Raw genomic sequence first — 19,055 nt, forward strand, 5'->3', positions numbered from 1 at the left:
TGCTGCTGAGTTCTTTAAAAGAGCAGGTAAGTTCAAAGACAGAAAAACCAATAAAAAGGAAGGCAAAGTGGTATCCAGAGAAAAGGGCTTTGTCAGGATGTAGCCGATCAGGACTCCAGTCATCTGATAAGTCTGTGTAGACAGGGCAAAGGGAGATGCTAACTGGGGAGCTGGGAGTTGGAGAAATGTGCTGATGTTCATAGTTCCTTGAAGGAGATCAAGCCAGGTGTGAATTATACAGGCCTAGAGCCAAGCCAGTGGCTGCTCCACTATTAAGGCCTAAACTTGTTGGTCTGGATGGGTCAACCTATTTTATATCTATGTGTCAGAATATTACAAAAAAAAAAAAGAAAGAATATGTGAAACAAACATTTGAGACAATTATTTGGCTTCAATCACTTTTAAGCAGATTGAACACAGTAATTAAACTCTCAAGACCATTGCTTGATTTGCTACTGCATTTAATTTCTTGATGCAAATATGGTTCCTTTATTTTTCATTCTGAAAATTAAAAAAAAGCTTAGACAGGGAAGAGCTTATAGCTTGCAGAATGCACATAGCCCTAATAATAATCCTAATTCATAATCAAGCCCTAATTAATAATCAAGCTGCAATTTCTGCAAGAAGAATGGGGGGAATCTATTACATTAGTGTGTACAAACAATTTAGCTTATTAAATCTGAGCTGAGCCAAGATGTTTGTCACACACCAGCACCAATGTCAGCATTGCAAAAGTAAAAAAGTAAAAATTTTAACAGTGTCAGCACTGATTCACTCACCCCTCACACAGTGACTAGATTAATGAAGAGTATTTCCCTAACGAAGAATCAGAGTTAAAAAGAGAGATTACTGTGCCGGGAGCCGGCATATTGCATATTGAGTGCATATTGCATATTGAGTGCAGCACTTTCCACAGCATCATCTTTCAGGATCTGGAATAGCTCAACTGGAATTCTATCACTGCCGGGAGCCAGTGTGAGGAACTCCGCCCATGACAAAGGTCATGAGGAAGGAGGCTCGGCATAGACAAAGGCGGGATCGAGCCTCAGGAGTCCCCCTGGAAATTCTCGAGCATCTACCCCCAAAACCAGTCTGCCTACTTTCTGCTTTGTGCTTTCACCTACACCTCTGACTTTACAGGGGGCTGTCCCCCACTACCTCTCTCTGAAAAAAGAGTTAGCTTACAGCTCCAGTTAATAATTCCTGGGTGTGACAGTGTTTAACCTACAAACTCCTTTGGAAGTCCTCTAGCCTGCCTGAATAGGTTTTTCTGGCCACATGTGATTGTTCAGAGCCTCCCAACTGTGAGAGGCAGGAGATGTTCTAAACTGTCTAAACACAGATTCTTTTGAGTAGTTAAAAGATTGATTAGAAATTGTATTGGTGAAGGGTTTTTCACTTATTGAGCCAATGTTTGCTGCTAAGTCTCCATACTCCTTACCTACTGTGTCCTTGGCAGTGTATTGATTGATATAATGGGTGTATAGAAATGTAAAATGCAGCTTTGGCCAATGCTTTTTTGGAGGCTGGTGCCTGACTTTGGAATAATCACCTTTAGAGAAAAATAAGTTTCTTAAAATGTTAACAGGCCTCCGGGCCAGAAGATGATGTAATTCACCTGAACTTTTGCATATGATAAGTTTGAAAGCCTGGCTTCGATTAGGACCAGGAACTGCTGTCCTTGCATGACTCCACCCCTTCCCCCATTATCCTCTATGCACAACTTAAGGTATAAAAGCTACTTTGGAAAATAAAGTGCGGGCCTTGTTCACTGAAACTTGGTCTCCCCATGTCACTCTCTCTCCCAAATTCTGGCTGAGTCTCCATCTGGAGCATGGAACCCGCCATGCTTGCTAATTATGCCTGGGCTTCTAAGATCCAACCGGGGAGGCCTCAGTGTCTCCTCTCCTTTGGGAGAACAGAAGGACGCCTGCGGCCTACGTAAGTGGTGCAAACTTCTTGTCTTGAAGTTTTATTGGTCTCCCGCGTAAACCAAGCTACTCAGCCTCTTTTCTCCACTGAATTTCCTACTGAGCTATCCTCATTCTATTACTCTTTATATCCTTAATTAACGTTTAATTAAGCAGTTGTTTCCTGACCCTCACCTACACCGTCTCTCCTTCGAATACCCTGGATCAGCTGGGGCTGGTCCTCGGCATTACTGCATTTGAAAAATATCTCAGTTAAAAGTGACTCGGAATGGATTCAATTCAATTTTATTACAACAAACTTTTATTAAGCATTTATATATGCAGCATATTGTAACAGCAACAGGCATCTGAGGCAAATGATACCTTCCTTCAGTTTATGGAAGATAGTCATATATGTGCTTTAATATTGAAATAAAGGTTAGATGGAGACACATCATAATAAATCAAGAGGTCATCAGCCCTAAGCCACAAATAGGTCTGGATTTGCATTGTTTGTCTACCAGTTATTATCAGTGTGATTCTGGCCAAATCTCTTGGTCTCTTCAAACCTCAACTTTCTCATCTGTAAAATTGGAATCATTAGAATTACTTTATATGGTTATAAAGATTAAATCAGATAGTAACACACAACAAAATTAGAAGGTATAGAGTTGGACACGACTGAGCGACTGAACTGAACTGAACTGAACATCCCTTTCATTCTTCCTAGGATTAGGGAAGGATGAAATTAATTCCAGTGAGAATTGGAGAAAGTATCTCAGGAAGATATAGAACTTTAATAGAAGATGTGGTAAGATCTTTTCATTTGCAGGACAATGAGTAAAGGCCCAATTGTTGAAGCAAATATATGTTTGAGCCTTGGTGAATGGTCCGATGTAACCAAACTAGAGACTATAGAAAGAAGGTTTGAAACCACAGCACAGAGGAGTAATTTGTGATCTAACTAAAACATAGGAAAAGCACTTTTACACAGCAATGTTGAGGCAATGGAATAACATGATTTGACTGTAGAATTCCATGGACAGAGGAGCCCAGCAGGCTACAGTCCATGGAGTCGCAAGAGTCAGACATGACTTAGCAATCAAACCACCAAACTTTTAGGAAACTACTAAATAGTCTTTGTGAATAATTATGGTCAGGTCATAAATTCAGGTCATAATAGTAAGAATAGATTTGAGGAAATGGATATAAAAAGGGTTCTACAGTAGAATTTTCAAAACAAATTAAAGCTGCTTTCTTTGGAGACCAAAACTTGTGAGATTTAGAGCTACCCCATCAAGAACTTTTTTTCCTTTTTGTGAGGATTAGAGATTATTCATAATGTTGTCTATTATAAAAGTTGACTTAGTTTTTAACAAGCGAGGTCTAAGTTCATGATATCCTTTCCAGTAAATATCTGCATGTCTAAACTGAAGTAGACATGAAGATATATTTAAATTCAATGCTTGCAGTTTTTACTTTAGGAGAGTAGTGGTCTCAGACTAGCGTGCATCAGAATCACTGGAAGGGCTTGTTAAAATAGACTCCTGTGTATGTGCCCAGAGATTTTTATTCAAAAGATCTAGGGTGGCACCCAAGAATTTGTGGTCTAGAGGCTACACTTTGAGAAGCACTGGTGTATATGTATAAAGGCCTGTCCCTTTGATTAAGGCCTTGTGGTTTTCACCTGTATAAAGGCTAATTGGATTAGTCCATTGGGGAGAATAGGAAAAGTATTTCAATCTCTATTCTGAGAAAAGTAATCAAGGGATTAGCCCATCCTTTTCCTCCTGCTGGAGCAGTAACCTGGAAATTCCCTTCTGAGTTTCAGTTTGTAGGTTTTTGTAACAGAGTTCTGTCATTTGCCCCAATCATGAATGAGCCATATTGATTTGAGGCTTAGGACCACTTGAACAATTAGAAGTTTCCACACTGAAGCCAAAAGCTAAGAGCCATGTAGGTAAAATCCAGTTATTTGGATAAGTGGGGAGGATTGCATTTGACAGAAAATTAAATTTCATGTGAGATTCTTTAACTGTACTGTCTTTTGGTACATTGAAATTACAGTATCATTGCACAGAAAATAATAAGAGAATGTTTTAGCCACACACACACACACACACACACAAACACACACACGGAGTTGCCACTAATTTGCTGGTTCTTAAAACATTTGAATGTGGTGTGTGAGTTAGAAATATTTGTAGAGATGACTGCCAGGTTTTAACTTGGATGACTGATAGACAGAGACAACAACCAAGATGGAAAACCCAGGACGAGGAGGAGTAGATTTTGGCAGGAAGACAATGAAATTGGATTTAAATTGTCACAGAGGCTTCCAAGGGGGCTTTTCCAGAGACAATATGGATTTGGTTCTTAGGTGTTTATACAAAAATAATATATTTCTGGGATTGGACGGACTTGCCTAGAAAGAGATCTTAGAGAGGACATAGGAGTCTTGTTCTTAATTTACTAAGAAAAGCATATACTATTTAAACTTTTTTTCTGAAAATAATTGCCAGAAGGATACATGTAACTTGAAATATGTAAACTTAATTGTTAAGGCAACATTATGGGCATTTAATGGCTATCTCTATGTTTTAGAAGTCTTTAGCACAAGTCAACATGGATGTTTAATCATAAAAATACCCCCTTGGAGCTAGTATCAGAGAAAGAAAAATTGGACTAGGTAAACTGATCCTAATTATGCTATTTTAAATTTTTATATTCTTTGTAGTCTAGTAGGACATTCAACCTAAAATCATCTACTTCCTGGTCAATTGAATATTTTTCAAACATTTAATATTTTGTAATAAGACCTCCAGCTGTTGGATCAACTCTGTATGAAATCACATCATGATATTAGAAACAATGAATTGACTCTTTTCATATCTGTGACTTTTCTACATTTTCAACTTACATACTATGAAAAGAATAATAGAATATGAAAGCTGGAAGAGACCATAAAGATGACTCAATATAACCCTTTCATTTTACAGCTTAGAAAGTTTAGACCCCAAGTGGTTAACCACTTTGATAAGTATGACCTAAGTAAAACTAGTATCAGGGCAAGAATCAAGGTCTCCTGATCCCAGCTCTGGTGCTCTTTTCCCTGTAGCATGTTGCCTACCCCATGTAGTACCTGTTGCAACACCTCAAAATTATTTCACTACAGAGATTAGGTCTTAAAGCAGAAAAGTTTATTTCTTATTTCTCTTTAATGCTTTAAAAAACCCTAGCTCAGAAATAGAATATGGATGAATCATCCCCAAGAACCATTCACATAAATAAGTGAGCTTTGGGTTTTATTCCAACAGTCTAAATTGAAAAATGGACAGAGCAAATTAAAACTGTGACAGAAGAAAAATACCTCTTTCTGGTCATTACTTTGCTTTACACTCTTAAATATGTGTGTGTATATATCCACACACACCCATGCACACACATACACACAGTTTTTCCCTATCTCCTCTAAGGTGGGTTTCTTGAGATGACTAAGGAAAACAAAAGAACCAAATTATTGTTTTTAGTACATCCTGAGATACCTCACAAGAGGAAAGAGAAATCAGTAGGACTTTTTTAAAAAAGATTAATTAGATGCCCCATTCTGTTGAAGAGTGCCAAGTGAGTCACCTTCAGATGGAGGCCCTCTGGCATCACGGATAGGAGGTTGGCTTCCGATATGAGTTTGAACTCTGCTGATGGAAATCGCTACCGTGGCTGATTGAACCGCTGCTTCTTTTTCAAAGCACAGCTCTACGTCTGTTGAGCACGATCCCACAGACCACCAGGATCCTGGTGGGCTTAATGGAGTTTATGTCAGGGTCCCGGAGATCAAACAGCCCTTCACCTCTCCTTCCATTGTCCATCACATCATTTTTCTCCTGTCTTTCAGTTTATTTGGTTATAATTTATATTAAAGAACTCAAAAGGCATTTCCTCAAACAACCATGTAGCCCCTCTTTTGTTTTTATGCAATAACTGACTTCAAACAATGTACATAGTACCAGTGAATTCTTATACAAATGATTAAATTTAAAGATATTCCCATCTCAGGGTTCCAAATATTTAAGCAAAATTAAGTAGTTTTTTTAAAAGAATGATTTTACAAGTTATGTATCCTATTCTTTAAATCTAAGGTTGATATATTATTCAAGGACATTTTATCTGTGGCTCCATTCACAGAAATAATCTGGATTTGCTGTCTGCATAACTTCTGTGTCCCTGAATCAAATTTGCCAAGGAATGTCCTTTCTTGAAGAATCAGTCTATCACACACCTGTGAATCTTTCTCTTTGGGTTCCTTCACAGGCTTGTTTCTTCAGGCGTAGTATCTTCGTGATTTACAAACATGGAAAGGAGATAATTCTAAGAACTGATACTCTATGTTCTAAGAGTAGGTGATAAAATATGAAAATGAGTCATCTTGACATCCTTCTTCTTCAAAGAGGCATTAACATCAATTTGAGTGAAATAGAGAAAAGGCAAGATCATCCCACTACCTGAATCCACTTTCCTGAGTGCTGAATCATGACCTGTTGCGCCATCTTCAATCCCGTGCAGTTGGTTCCTGGCAAGTGTCCCATCTTGCTTGCTCAGCTCTGACCCACTGTAGTCCTCCTGGAGACTACACACAGGTTCCTGGAGCCTCAGGGTTCAAGGGAGGCTCTATAAGTGAGTCATTCTCTTTAGGTAAATGAGGCACTTTATTTTTCAATAGGGAGACAAGGGAAAACCCACACAGGGCTGCAAGTACACCCTTAACTAACTCCTCATTCCACATGTGTGTGAAAACTCATGTGTCAGTACTACTCCTAGAATTTATGTGTCGACACACCCTTTGAACCATGTGCTAAGAGCAGGAGGAAAAAGCTCTTTCTCTTGTGTCTCCCTGTCTCCTCTCCTTACTACATCTGGTCAAAAGCCAGTCAGTTTTTCTGAGTCAAGGATAAGGAGTTAACTGTTTTGTGTAAAACAATTTTCCCTGTGACTCATTGTTCTTGATGAGGTCTTATGTAAGCATTAGTGCAAGTCTGCTAATTGTCCTAGGATTTGAGAGGCAAACACCTATGGAACTTAAATAATGGAATAACTTCTGTTGATGTTCATCTCTGCTTTAAATACAAATGTAGAGGCATTGCAAATAACACTAGGTAACTAAAACTTTTTAAATGATTTCCAGAGAAACCATGAGTATAAATTCAAATGAAAGAGCATTATAAAGTGTATTTTTAGATTGAACAGCTTTATTATTCAGGCCATCCATGTGGCTTATGTGCATTTAAATTTCTTCCAGCTAAACTGCACTTAAGTTTTGTATTATTTTCTTCATATAATGTGTCATAAACTACAGTATGTTTCTAGCTTATTTCCTACTGTGAGTGTGTCTGTGAGTGCTCAGTTGTGTCCGACTCTTTGTGATTCCATGAACTGTAGCCCATCAGGCTCCTCTGTCCATGGGATTTCCCAGACAAGAATACTGGAGTGAGTTGCCATTTCCTTCTCCAGGGTATCTTCCCAACCTAGGGATTGAACCTCCATCTCCTGCATTGCAGGTGGATTCTTTACCACTGAGCCATTGCGGAATCTCCTACTAACTTTCATCTTATACTCTTGATAGTTTGCATTGGCAAAACACTTTAAAGCTTACAAAAGAATAGTACTCATGCATTTCTTTCTACTGTACTCATGTAGGTTCAACCCTACAGCCTACAAAGTTGGCAGCTCTATACCCTCATTGTCCAGTTGAGGAAACTGTAGGTTCAAGAACTCCAATGATCTGGTAGAGGTCACAGTCTTAGCAAATGACAGAAATGTGACCAGAACCTCGGATTTCTAATGCCAATTTCCCTTTGAACCTCAGCTGCTCACTGTTGCCCATCCACGCCACATTTTCTGTCTCAAAGACTTCATATATACTCATTTTACCCTTGCTTACTTGGCTTCTACCTCTTATCCAGTTCATAGATTCTCCAAGGTTTCTCATTGTATGGCAGAAGATTGTGCTGTGTAATGAGGTTCGCTGGTCATCCCAGTTCTTCATAAATTAAGGTTGAGGTAGGAGCTATGTTCTCAGGACAGATGTGGAGGTATGGCCAGGATAGATTGACTTAAGTCAATGTAAAATGTCTTCACCTGGTGCAATTTGACCTGGAAGTGTGCTTCAAGTCATCTCCTTTGTAGTTTAGTCATGCTGCCTACGGAGAAGGCAATGGCACCCCACTCCAGTACTCCTGCCTGGAAAATCCCATGGACGGAGGAGCCTGGTGGGCTGCTGTCTATGGGGTCACTCAGAGTCGGACACGACTGAAGTGGCAGCAGCAGCAGCAGCAGCATGCTGCCCAAGATGCCCAACAATAGGAGTGCACTCCTGAAAGGATCAACTTTTGTAAAAATCGTTTTGTTTTCTTTTTGTATATTTCTTTCATTCATTTTCTTTTCCTTCCTTCCTTCTCTCTCTCTCCCCCTCTTTCTTTCTTACCTAATAGATAGATACCTAGTATACAGTTAATCTTTACAAATGGCCCCAACTAATTCTGTTCCTGTGTGTGTGTACACACTGTCCCTCCCACCAAGAGTTTGTCTTTCCTCAATGAATCTAGGTTGGGCCTAAGAAGAAAGTAATCTGCTGACACCTCAAAGCCCATTAAGAAGGCTTGGAAACTTGGTTTATTCCTTTAAAGCCATAAGCTACCATGTAAGAAATCCAGGTTACTCTGATAGAGAGAATGACCATATGATGAGGCCCTGGAAGATGAAAGGCCTGTAGAGAAACAACAAGGAGCCAATCACCATGTCCTGTCTGTAGCCCAGAGGCTATCTGCTTGCAACCTCATAAGAAAAGTCAAGTGTGACTGGCAAAGAAGCCACCAAACTGGTCCTTGCCAATCCAGAGAATCATGAAATATAACAAAAATATTAGCTATTTTAAGCTACTAAGTTTTTAGATGATTTGTTATGCAGCATAGTTGGTCACTTATACCCTAGTCTGAATGTTCAGTAACTTTTATCTAGTCTGAAAAACTGTGCCCCAAATAGGCCAGTTTGGAATAGATTTTTATGATCTAAAGTGGCATAATGGTAAATGGTGGTTAGTAGGTAGGGTAAAGAGAATTTAGGCCAAAAATGGAATAGGAATCCAGAGAAGGAAACTATGGAGGAAGAAAAGTAATCTTTTTTTAGGATTTTGTATTCAGTTCTATATAACTCTGATTCCTTTCTGTGTGTCAGGCTTTGTTAAAAATAGAGAAAAAAGTTGCCTATAACACAGGTTTGTCGGGCCTAACACTTCAAGAAGTGCATCTGTTTTCTTTTTTGTGTTGATTTTTGGGTGCAAGAATTAAAAAGTAGATTCAATGAAGAAAACTCACCCAGTAACGCTCTTAAAGAGTTGGACCAAGCAAATAATCACATTAAGACAGTAGATCTTTGTATGTCTGGAAAAAAACACAATTTGGAACATAGAGGGCATTGGCTATCTTTTTATTTTCCAATTAAACTGATCAGGGACTCCCCTCCACCAGATCCTAGTAGCTAGGGTACAGGCATAGACTGCCTTATACATACCAATGGGTTGGCTCTGGGTTGAAACTGTCTTCCATACAAAGGAGAAATTCTGGATCATTACTTGTCCACCTATTATTTATCCTTAGAGTGTCTGTCTATCTGGAATACCCACAAAACTTGGGATAAAGCTAAGAAATTTGGAAGAAACATGTAAGTTAAAACTAGCTCAGAGTCACTTGCTTCTTCTATTTATTTATTTGGTCTGAGATGATTCCCACATTCACTTACCATATGGCATTAAATCATTCTGGTCCTTGAGTTATTATTACATGATTCAAAGAGTATAATTTACAGAATTGCCAACCCAGGCTGCACTCTGTCCCACACCAAAAAAAGACCACAAGGAGGGGAGAAGAAAAATGACTGTTTCCTGGTAGCCCATATTTACGCAATTTTCTCCCACCACAGATTGTTTTGGCAGTCTAGACAGAGTCTTGTAAAATCCTTCCCTGATGTCATCCACATCCTTCCTTGATAAGTTCAAAATGAGTCCGGAGCAAGTATGGCTCCTCTAGCAATGTCATACAGATAATTAGTGCAGCGCCACCCCTGAGAGGCCTGTGGACTCCAGTGATTTCCACATGAAGGGATGGACTGATGAGCTGGTCAACCAGATTATGTAAATATGTGGTGGAGAATGCAGCTGCTGAAGGGAAGAAAGAAACACACATATGGGTATTTCATGTTTTAAAAGAACTTTGTGGAAAACAAAACAGATTAGAAAGAGAAGGAGACTAGATTCAAGGAAAGAAAAGATTAAGGAAATTATTTTCTTATTGAAGCCAGGGACAAACTCTGAAATGAATGACTTCTTAAAAGACTGCTTAAAATTGTGTTTCTAAGAGAGTACATTTGATCTTATTTCCATTATTTTTGTAGAGGAGAAAAGGTCTTTAGGTTAGGATTTGAAGTTCAGGTTATAAGAGCTGGAATTTATTCTTGTATCATTTTATTTCTTTCTTTATCTATCACTAAGAAATTACACACACCAACACATGTATAATAGGATAGAATATACAAATCAATGTTATTCTTTTCTAATAAAAGATGACAAAATATACAAGACACATTCAAACAGTTATCAGGCTTACAGCCTTGGTAAAAATCAATTCCAGTTTGTTAGAATTGTTGGATCAGAAAACGTAAGGACAGACATATTCCCCTATTAAAAGCTTGAAAGTGTTCTTTGTGCTAAATTTTACTTTTAATGTGGTTATATACTTCTGGCCTTAAAGGAATTGAAAGAAAGACTTCTCAAGCCACAGTTTTAATATTCTCTTCAATTTAGTTAAATTGTCCCTCAAAATGAAGTTATATGAAAAGGAGTAAGAAACGTTCACTATGTTATAAACTTCTAAGTAACTTAATAAAAGTTACTAAGAAACTAGACCTGACTCAGGCCTTTGATGTTAGTCTACAACTACTATTTATTTCATTTGCCTTGATTATCTCTCAGTTGTGGGGCTTAATATTTTATCAGACTTTCCACATGGCACAGTGGCTTAATTTTACCTCAGCTCCAGCCAACAAAAAATTCCCCAGATCACCAAGGGATGCCATAAAACTGTATGCTCTATTCTTCTCCAGTAGAGAGTATCTTGTATATTCTTTATGTTTTTACCAGGCAGTAAGCTCTTAAAAACCAATCATGATGTCTTACCCATTTTGGTATCCTTAGGACATGATTTAGTCCCTGATATCTAACAGCATTTGTTGAAAGAGTGATATGAATCTCTGATTTCCTACCTGTTCATCTTATTATATCTACCTGCTTTATCAGATTGCTTGGAAAATAGTGAGCCTTAACAAATATTTTTGGATTAAATGATACTGCTTGGTTTGTTACAATGAGCATAAATAGTGTTTGTAATTTTAAGTGAAAAGGACAGGGAGAAATAAAGATATCTTTGAAAACACATATACATTGTGATTATGTCCTTCTAAGTTCAACACTTAATTGACTAACACTTAACTTAAATTAGGAATACTTTCTTAATTAAAAATTTGTGACTATGTAGAAAAGTATGCTGAAGTGTCATTGCTCATGATAAAAAGGATTTTCCAAACAGCGACACCAGAGAAGCAATATTAAAAGCAATTATTTTACAACTCTTTGAAAAAATCCATTTACTTACAAACAGATGCATTAAAAAGTATTTAATAATAGTTTAAAGAAAAGTAACAATAGGTTATTTGTTAAAGATGTGGATTCCCAGTAATATTAGTCATGGATATACAATAAATACATACAATAGATATTTATGGTAAATAAATCTAAAAGTAGCTTGCTAACTGATCCTTCTTTCATTTACCTATCATATGTCCACCATTCATTCACTTAACCAAGATGAACTGAGTGAGTACTAGTTGCCAAAGGACCTTATGATATTGACACCCTAAGAGAAGGAAATCTATATTTTTATTGAAATACAGTTGATTTACAACACTGTGTTAGTTCCAGGTGTAATTCAAAGTGATTCAGTTATATATTCTTTTTCAGATGTTATCCATGATAGGTTATTATAAGATATTGAACATAGTTCCCTGTGCTATGCAGTAAATCCTGTTGCTTATCTATTTTATGTATTACTATCTATTTATTGTATCTGTTATTCCCATGCTCCTAATTTATTCCTTCCCCACTCCTTTTCCCTTTCGGTAACCATAAGTTTGTTTTCTATGTCTGTATGTTTCTGTTTTGTACATTTCTATTAATTATCTTTTAGATTCCACATGTAAGTGATATCCTATAATATTCATTTTTCTTTGTCTGACTTATTTCACTAAGTATTATATTCTCTAGGTTCACCTATGTTGCTGAAAAGGCAATATTTCATTCTTTTTATGGCTGAGTAATATTCCATTGTATATACATATACCACATCTCCTTAAGTCAATCATCTGTTGCTGGGCACTTGGGTTGTTCCCATGTCCTGACTAATGTAAATAGTGCTGCTGTGAACATTGGAGTGTTTGTATCTTTTCAAATTAGGGCTTTCATCTTTTCTGGATATATACCCAGGAATAGGATTTCTGGAACATATAGTATATCTATTTTTAGTTTTTGAAATAACCACTGTTTTCCATAGTGTTTGAACTAATGTACATTCCTTCCAACACTCTAGGAGAGTTCCTTTTTCTCCATGCCCTGTCCAGCATAAATTATTTGTAGACGTTTTGGTGATAACCATTCTGATCAATGTGAGGTGATGCCTCATTGTGGTTTTGATTTGCACTGAAAAGAAAACTTATTTAAGGCATTATTCCATAAAATTGGCTACCCAACTTAACCTTCTCTATGCATCTAAGTCTTAAATTAAGACGAGAGAGAGACAGACAGGCAGGCAGGCAGGCATAGAGACAGAGAGATGTTCATTATAACATATTTTTGTATCACCAAAAAATTAACTACTCCCTTAATGCCTCTCAGTAGGTAAGAAAATAAATTATGATATATTTATATGATGATCTAGACCAGTTAAAATCATCAAGAATCTATGTAAAATAATAATAATAATATGTGAAACAAAGTAAAATTATATACTGACTTTTATAAAATTAAGAGCACAAATAAGATGACAGCATATGGATATTACTATATATATGTAAAATGATGAAAACTAATTTGGTAGTGCAAAATTTATTTTGATCATAACCTCTGGGAAAGGGGATGAGGAATGAGAGAGTCATCTTTAAGAGATATTTAGATTTATCTACAAGTTTTTGTTTCTTAAAGAACCCTGAGAGCAACTATGACAAAACGTTAACAGTTATTAATTCTAGGTGGTAGAAATATAAGTATTATGTTTGAACTTTGAACTTTTCTATATTTCTCTAATAACATATAGAAATGAGAGTAAATTAACACTAACGCCCAATTGCAGTGGTTCACAGCCTCACGAGCCAGCCCGGGACCCTGGTCCAAATGCAGAGGACATTACAGAGGTGCTTGGGGGTCTCCTTGTCTGCAGGGGCAAGGCTGCTCCCATCCTTCCACTGTAGCCTGTTGTCTTAATCCATTCAGGCTGTCACTCCAGAATGAACTGGGAGGCTTATAAACAATAGAAATTTATTTCTTATAGTCTGGAGCTGGGGAAGTCCCAGATCAAGGTGCCTACAGATTTGATGTCTGGTGAGTGTCAGCTCCCAGTTCACAGATGGATGTCCTCACATGACAGAAGGGCAAGGGAGTTCTCTGGGGTCTCTTTTATAACAAAACCAATCCCATTTTTGAGGGCTCTGCCCTTGTGGCCTGATCACTTCCCAAAGGCCTGACCCCTTAACACTATCATATTGGGAGTTAGGTTTCCACATAGGAATTTGAGGGGAGAGACATGAGCGTCTATAGCATTTGTCTGTGTCTGTGGCCCGTGCTTTCTGTGACAGGGCTGCTTGGCTGGATACAGCTGCCTGAGCCCTCATGGCTCCAAAGCCACGGGTAGTCTGAGATAAGGTCCAAGTGTGTGTGTATATGCATGTGTGCTTGTGTGTGCATATTTGTGTGTATGTGGTGTAGGTCTTGAGGAGGCAAGAGCTAGTGGAGTGCAAGTTGTCCATGGGACTAAAGAAGGGCCTTGTTGGGGTTTTATCCAAAGTGCAGCTGAATATCGGGGATCACACTGCGGTCCTATTCACGCCCAGTGCCTTACAAACCTCACTGGGGCCCGAGCAAGTGGGACGCCAGTGGCCAGAGTGGCAGTTAGACATGTAATGGAAGAATTCAGTGTGCTAAGAGCACTGTAGAAGTAGTGACAAATGATGTGGGAGTGCAAGTTAGGGGCACATAAACCCTATTTGAGGGAGGCTCTTTCTAGAAGCACAGGCCTAGCTCATTGAGAATATGTCCACAGCATACTCTATGGCTTATGGTCCAGCTGGCTTCTGCTACTTGGTACATCTGGTGTCACAATGCAAAGGAACAATGCATCGCCAAAGTCAGTGCAAGAGGAACACAAAGACAAAGTTAACTTTCTTCTGATGTCCCCTCAGAACCAACCTGCCCCCTGCTGCCACTGTGATCTCTGCTCCTCCTAAGGAGACCCTTCATCAAGAGGATTAGGTCCAGGCTCCCAGAAGAGCAAACGAAGTCCTTCTTGGTCTGGGTCCTCCCCCTCCACGCTCCCAGGTACAACATTCTCTGTAGTCCTTGAGGTCCTTGTTGTTCCCTGAACGTGTCACACATTTTCTGGTCTCCACGTTTTTCCTTCGCACATGGTGTTCTCCTGGCTAGAATGTCCCTTCCTTCCTGCCTCCTAAAGGGGACACTTACCCATCCTTGGCAGTCTTTTTTTTCTTTTTCTTTTATTTTTTAACTTTACAATATTTTATTGGTTTTGCCATATAGCAACATGAATCCGCCACAGGTATACATGTATTCCCCATTATGGCAGTCTTGATTCCAGTTTTTGCTTCTTCCAGACCAGTGTTTCTCATGATGTACTCTGCATATAAGTTAAATAAGCAAGGTGACAATATACAGCCCTGATGTATTCCTTTGTTGTTGGAGAAGACTCTTGAGAGTCCCTTGGACTGCAAGGAGATCCAACCAGTCCATTCTAAAGGAGATCAGTCCTGGGTGTTCTTTGGAAGGACTGATGCTAAAGCTGAAACTCCAATACTTTGGCCACCTCATGCGAAGAGTTGACTCATTGGAAAAGACTCTGATGCTGGGAGGGATTGGGGGCAAGAGGAAAAGGGGATGACAGAGGATGAGATGGCTGGATGGCATCATCGACTCGATGGACGTGAGTTTGAGTGAACTCCGGAAGATGGTGATGGACAGGGAGGCCTGGCGTGCTGTGATTCATGGGGTCGCAAAGAGTCGGACACGACTGAGTGACTGAACTGAACTGAACTGAACTGACCCATCCATGGAACTTTCCATGATTTCCTAAGCAGAGAGGATGCTTCCATTCACCTTATAAAAGTCTTCATTGTAAAAGATTATTTGCAGGTCTGTTTTCATGCTAGACTGATTTCCCCAATGTCAAGGACTTTATATTATTAATTTTTGTATCCCTTGCATACCACAAAACAAGACACAAAATAGGCATTCTATAAATATTTGATGAATTGACATAAAGGTTAATCCTCAAGGAACAAATTCCAGAAAGTGTTTTTTAAAAGCCAAGAAGGAATAATCTTCAGCATTAACTGTCTTTCTGGGTTATCTATGTCTTTATTGTTCTTCATTAATGTAGCCAATTAAGAGTTTTATTAACCCTAAGACTTTCAGATTGAAAAATGCAGGAAAACAACTTTTCTGAGAGGCAGTATTAAATAAGTGAACGTTACAATAGCAGAAAGAGCTTGGTGGTGGCAAACTACTACAAGAAAGGCTTCTAAAATCCCCTACATAAAATAGAGGGCACAGAGATGCCCTCTGAAGACATAGAGAGTCTTAGAAAAATAGCTGATACACACTATGCGTTAGATATTCTTCTAAGGGCATTACTTGGATGACCTTTCTCAATACTCCTTACAGCATTTGAGTTAAGTATTATCATGGCTCCCGTTTAACAGATGAGAAAACTGAGGCACAGAGGCTGAGCAATTTGTCAGTATCACATGACTAGGAAGCAGGGATTTGAGTCCAATCGGTGTGGTTCCAGAGACTAAGCTTCAAGTCAATCTCTACGTTATACTGCTGTTCATTACTTCCTGTCATTAGTCACCAGTATTTTTTCTTTTTTGTGTGAAATTTATTACTGGATATTCATTTGCTTTATGCCAATGTCACTTCTGAAAATATTAAAATATTTCCATGGCAGTTGGTAAGCAGGCACTGTCCTGAGATTCCTGAGCACCATTTCATTATTCCAGTCTTCTTGGCCCTACCTTTGGGATATCAGCCTCCCCCTTGCAACAAACACACACATACACACACGCACACACACACCCTCCACAAGAATAAAGCCTTGAGGGACTTCCCTGGTGATCCAGTGGTTAGACTCTATACTTCCAATGCAGGGCGTGCAGGTTTGATCCCTGGTTGGAGAACTAAGATCTTGCATGCCATGGGGCATGCCCAGAAAGTAAAATAATAATAATAAAGCCTTGACTGACCATGTCCAGTGGTGCTGATGGGATGGCATCCATGTAATTCTGCTTGTTAAATACTGTGAATACAATTGCTAAACAAAATGAAGTCAACCTATGAACCTCAGGCTACAGATAGTGGAAGGCCGGCAGGGAGAGATGCCGTGGGTTCAGGGTTGGGAAGTAATCACAAACCTCTGCCTGACTTCAGGGGGACTGCTGCCTGTGAACAGAACTTGGACTTTGGACTAGATGAATATGGGTTTGCCTTTCAGCTCTACCATTCACTAACTACGTGGCTTTGTATAAATGACTTAGCTTTATGGAACCTCAGGTTTTCACTTAGGGATGATGCTAATCTTTTATGGGCAATATAAGAATTAAATAATAAGAGTACCTGACATGCTTAAATTAGGCTTTGGCATATAGCTGTTGCCTAGAAGATGTGAATGTGCTGGACATTATAGTTATTATATAAAAGACATCATAATACTGTCCACTTTATAGGGTGGTTATAAGCTCTGAGTCAGTTTATAAAAGTAAAGTTATCAGTTATCATGCCTGACACATGATAAGCTCAAAATATAAATGGTGGTTATTATTATTTTGTTATAAGCCAATTCTATTTAAAGTTTGTAATTTATGTGTGGTATTCTTTGAGGATATACCTTCTGTTTTAGACTTTTTTCCTATTAAAAAATTCTTTCTAGACTGAAACCCTGTGGAATATTTCTATAGAAATAGACATTTTTGCCTGCCACCTCTGTATAAAGATTTAAATCATAGTACAGCTGATATAACAGTTTATATGATATTTATGCTTTCAGTTTGTAAGGTTGATAAAAATCATTTTCAGTTTAGGAAATGCCAACCAAAACATCTCATTTGTAAGATCTATCACAAACATGTTTAAATATTTTGTTTTAATACATTCAAGCAATGGAGAGAAGGCTCTCATTTTGAGAGAAATTTATCCAAAAAAGAGGAAAAAACAACATTAGCTTAAATTTGTTATCAATTGATTTTGACAAAAAGAAAGTGAAAGTTCAAGTGGAAAATCAGAATGGGATCCTCAGGGAGAATTTTTATTTTCCTTCTGGAACACCAAAGGGAGGACTTTAAGGAATGGGATGGGGAGATTAGGGCACTCATCCCGTGGATACCCACAAACGAGATGAAATCCCACTGAAATCTTAGTTGCCATGGGCAACCAACAGAAACAAGGACACTGAGAAAAAGGGTTTTCTGGTTCTAAAATGATGTATTATTACGTACCAACTGAAAATACTGAAGGGAGAATCAGACAGCTGATGCCAGTCCTGCCTCTGCTATGGGTCAGAGCTGTGGCCTTAGGTAACATGGTTTACCTCTCCGCCTCTCAGAACCGTCATGTATAATGTGTTGGTTGGACTTGGTGCTTTTTAATCTCCATTTTCAGTTCAGTTTAGTTGCTCAGTCATGTCTGACTCTTTGCGACCCATGAATCACAGCACGCCAGGGCTCCCTGTCCATCACCAACTCCCGGAGTCCACCCAAACCCATGTCCATTGAGTCAATGATACCATCCAACCATCTCATCCTCGGTCATCCCCTTCTCCTCCTGCCCTCAATCTTTCCCAGCATCAGGGTCTTTTCAAATGAGTCAGCTCTTCACATCAGGTGGCCAAAGGATTGCAGTTTCAGCTTCAACATCAGTCCTTCCAATGAACACGCAGGACTGATCTCCTTCAGAATGGACTGGTTGGATCTCCTTGCAGTCCACGGGACTCTCAAGAGTCTTCTCCAACACCACAGTTCAAAAGTATCAATTCTTCAGTGCTCAGCTTTCTTTATAGTCCAACTCTCGCATCCATACATGACCACTGGAAAAACCATAGCCTTGACTAGACACACCTTTGTTGACAAAGTAATGTCTCTGCTTTTTAATATGCTGTCTAGGTTGGTCATAACTTTCCTTCCGGGGAGTAAATGTCTTTTAATTTCATGGCTGCAATCACCATCTGCAGTGATTTTGGAGCCCAGGAAAATAAAAGTCTGAAACTGTTTCCCCTGTTTCCCCATCTATTTTCCATGAAGTGATGGGACTGGATGCCATGATCTTAGTTTTCTGAATGTTGAGCTTTAAGCCAGCTTTTTCACTCTCCTCTTTCACTTTCATCAAAAGGCTCTTTAGTTCTTCTTCACTTTCTGCCATAAGAGTGGTGTCATCTGCATATCTAAGCTCCTCTAAATTTAAGCTTCGAGTAAGCAAAGGTGGGAGCTGTTTAAAGCATTTCTAACACTTCATGCACTGGCTTCATGATGAGTAGATGGTTTAATTCAATTAACTCATATTTATTAAACACCTATTATGTGTGACATAGAAACACAAAGATATAGATATAAAAGGCAATAAAGATGTGAAATGCAAAGAGAAATTGTTGTCCCCAGAAGCTCCCATTCTAATAGAAGGGAGAGTAGTGTAAATATTAATAATCTACAGCATGTGGTAGTAACATAATGAAAGATATTGCTACCCATGGAATCAGATGAGTCAGAGTC

General features: G+C 38.7%; 1 long non-coding RNA gene across 1 annotated transcript; it reads left to right on the forward strand.

Annotated features, from left to right (window-relative positions):
- Window positions 1-1,884: 1,884 nt before the first annotated feature.
- On the forward strand, window positions 1,885-14,944 carry LOC123332404. Its single transcript, XR_006549196.2, has 3 exons — window positions 1,885-1,941; window positions 14,466-14,601; window positions 14,895-14,944. It is a non-coding gene; the product is annotated as an uncharacterized LOC123332404 (long non-coding RNA).
- The last annotated feature ends 4,111 nt before the right edge of the window (window positions 14,945-19,055 follow it).

The sequence above is a fragment of the Bubalus bubalis genome, chromosome 3 (assembly GCF_019923935.1).
Source record: "Bubalus bubalis isolate 160015118507 breed Murrah chromosome 3, NDDB_SH_1, whole genome shotgun sequence".
In the NCBI taxonomy this organism is placed as follows: domain Eukaryota; kingdom Metazoa; phylum Chordata; class Mammalia; order Artiodactyla; family Bovidae; genus Bubalus; species Bubalus bubalis.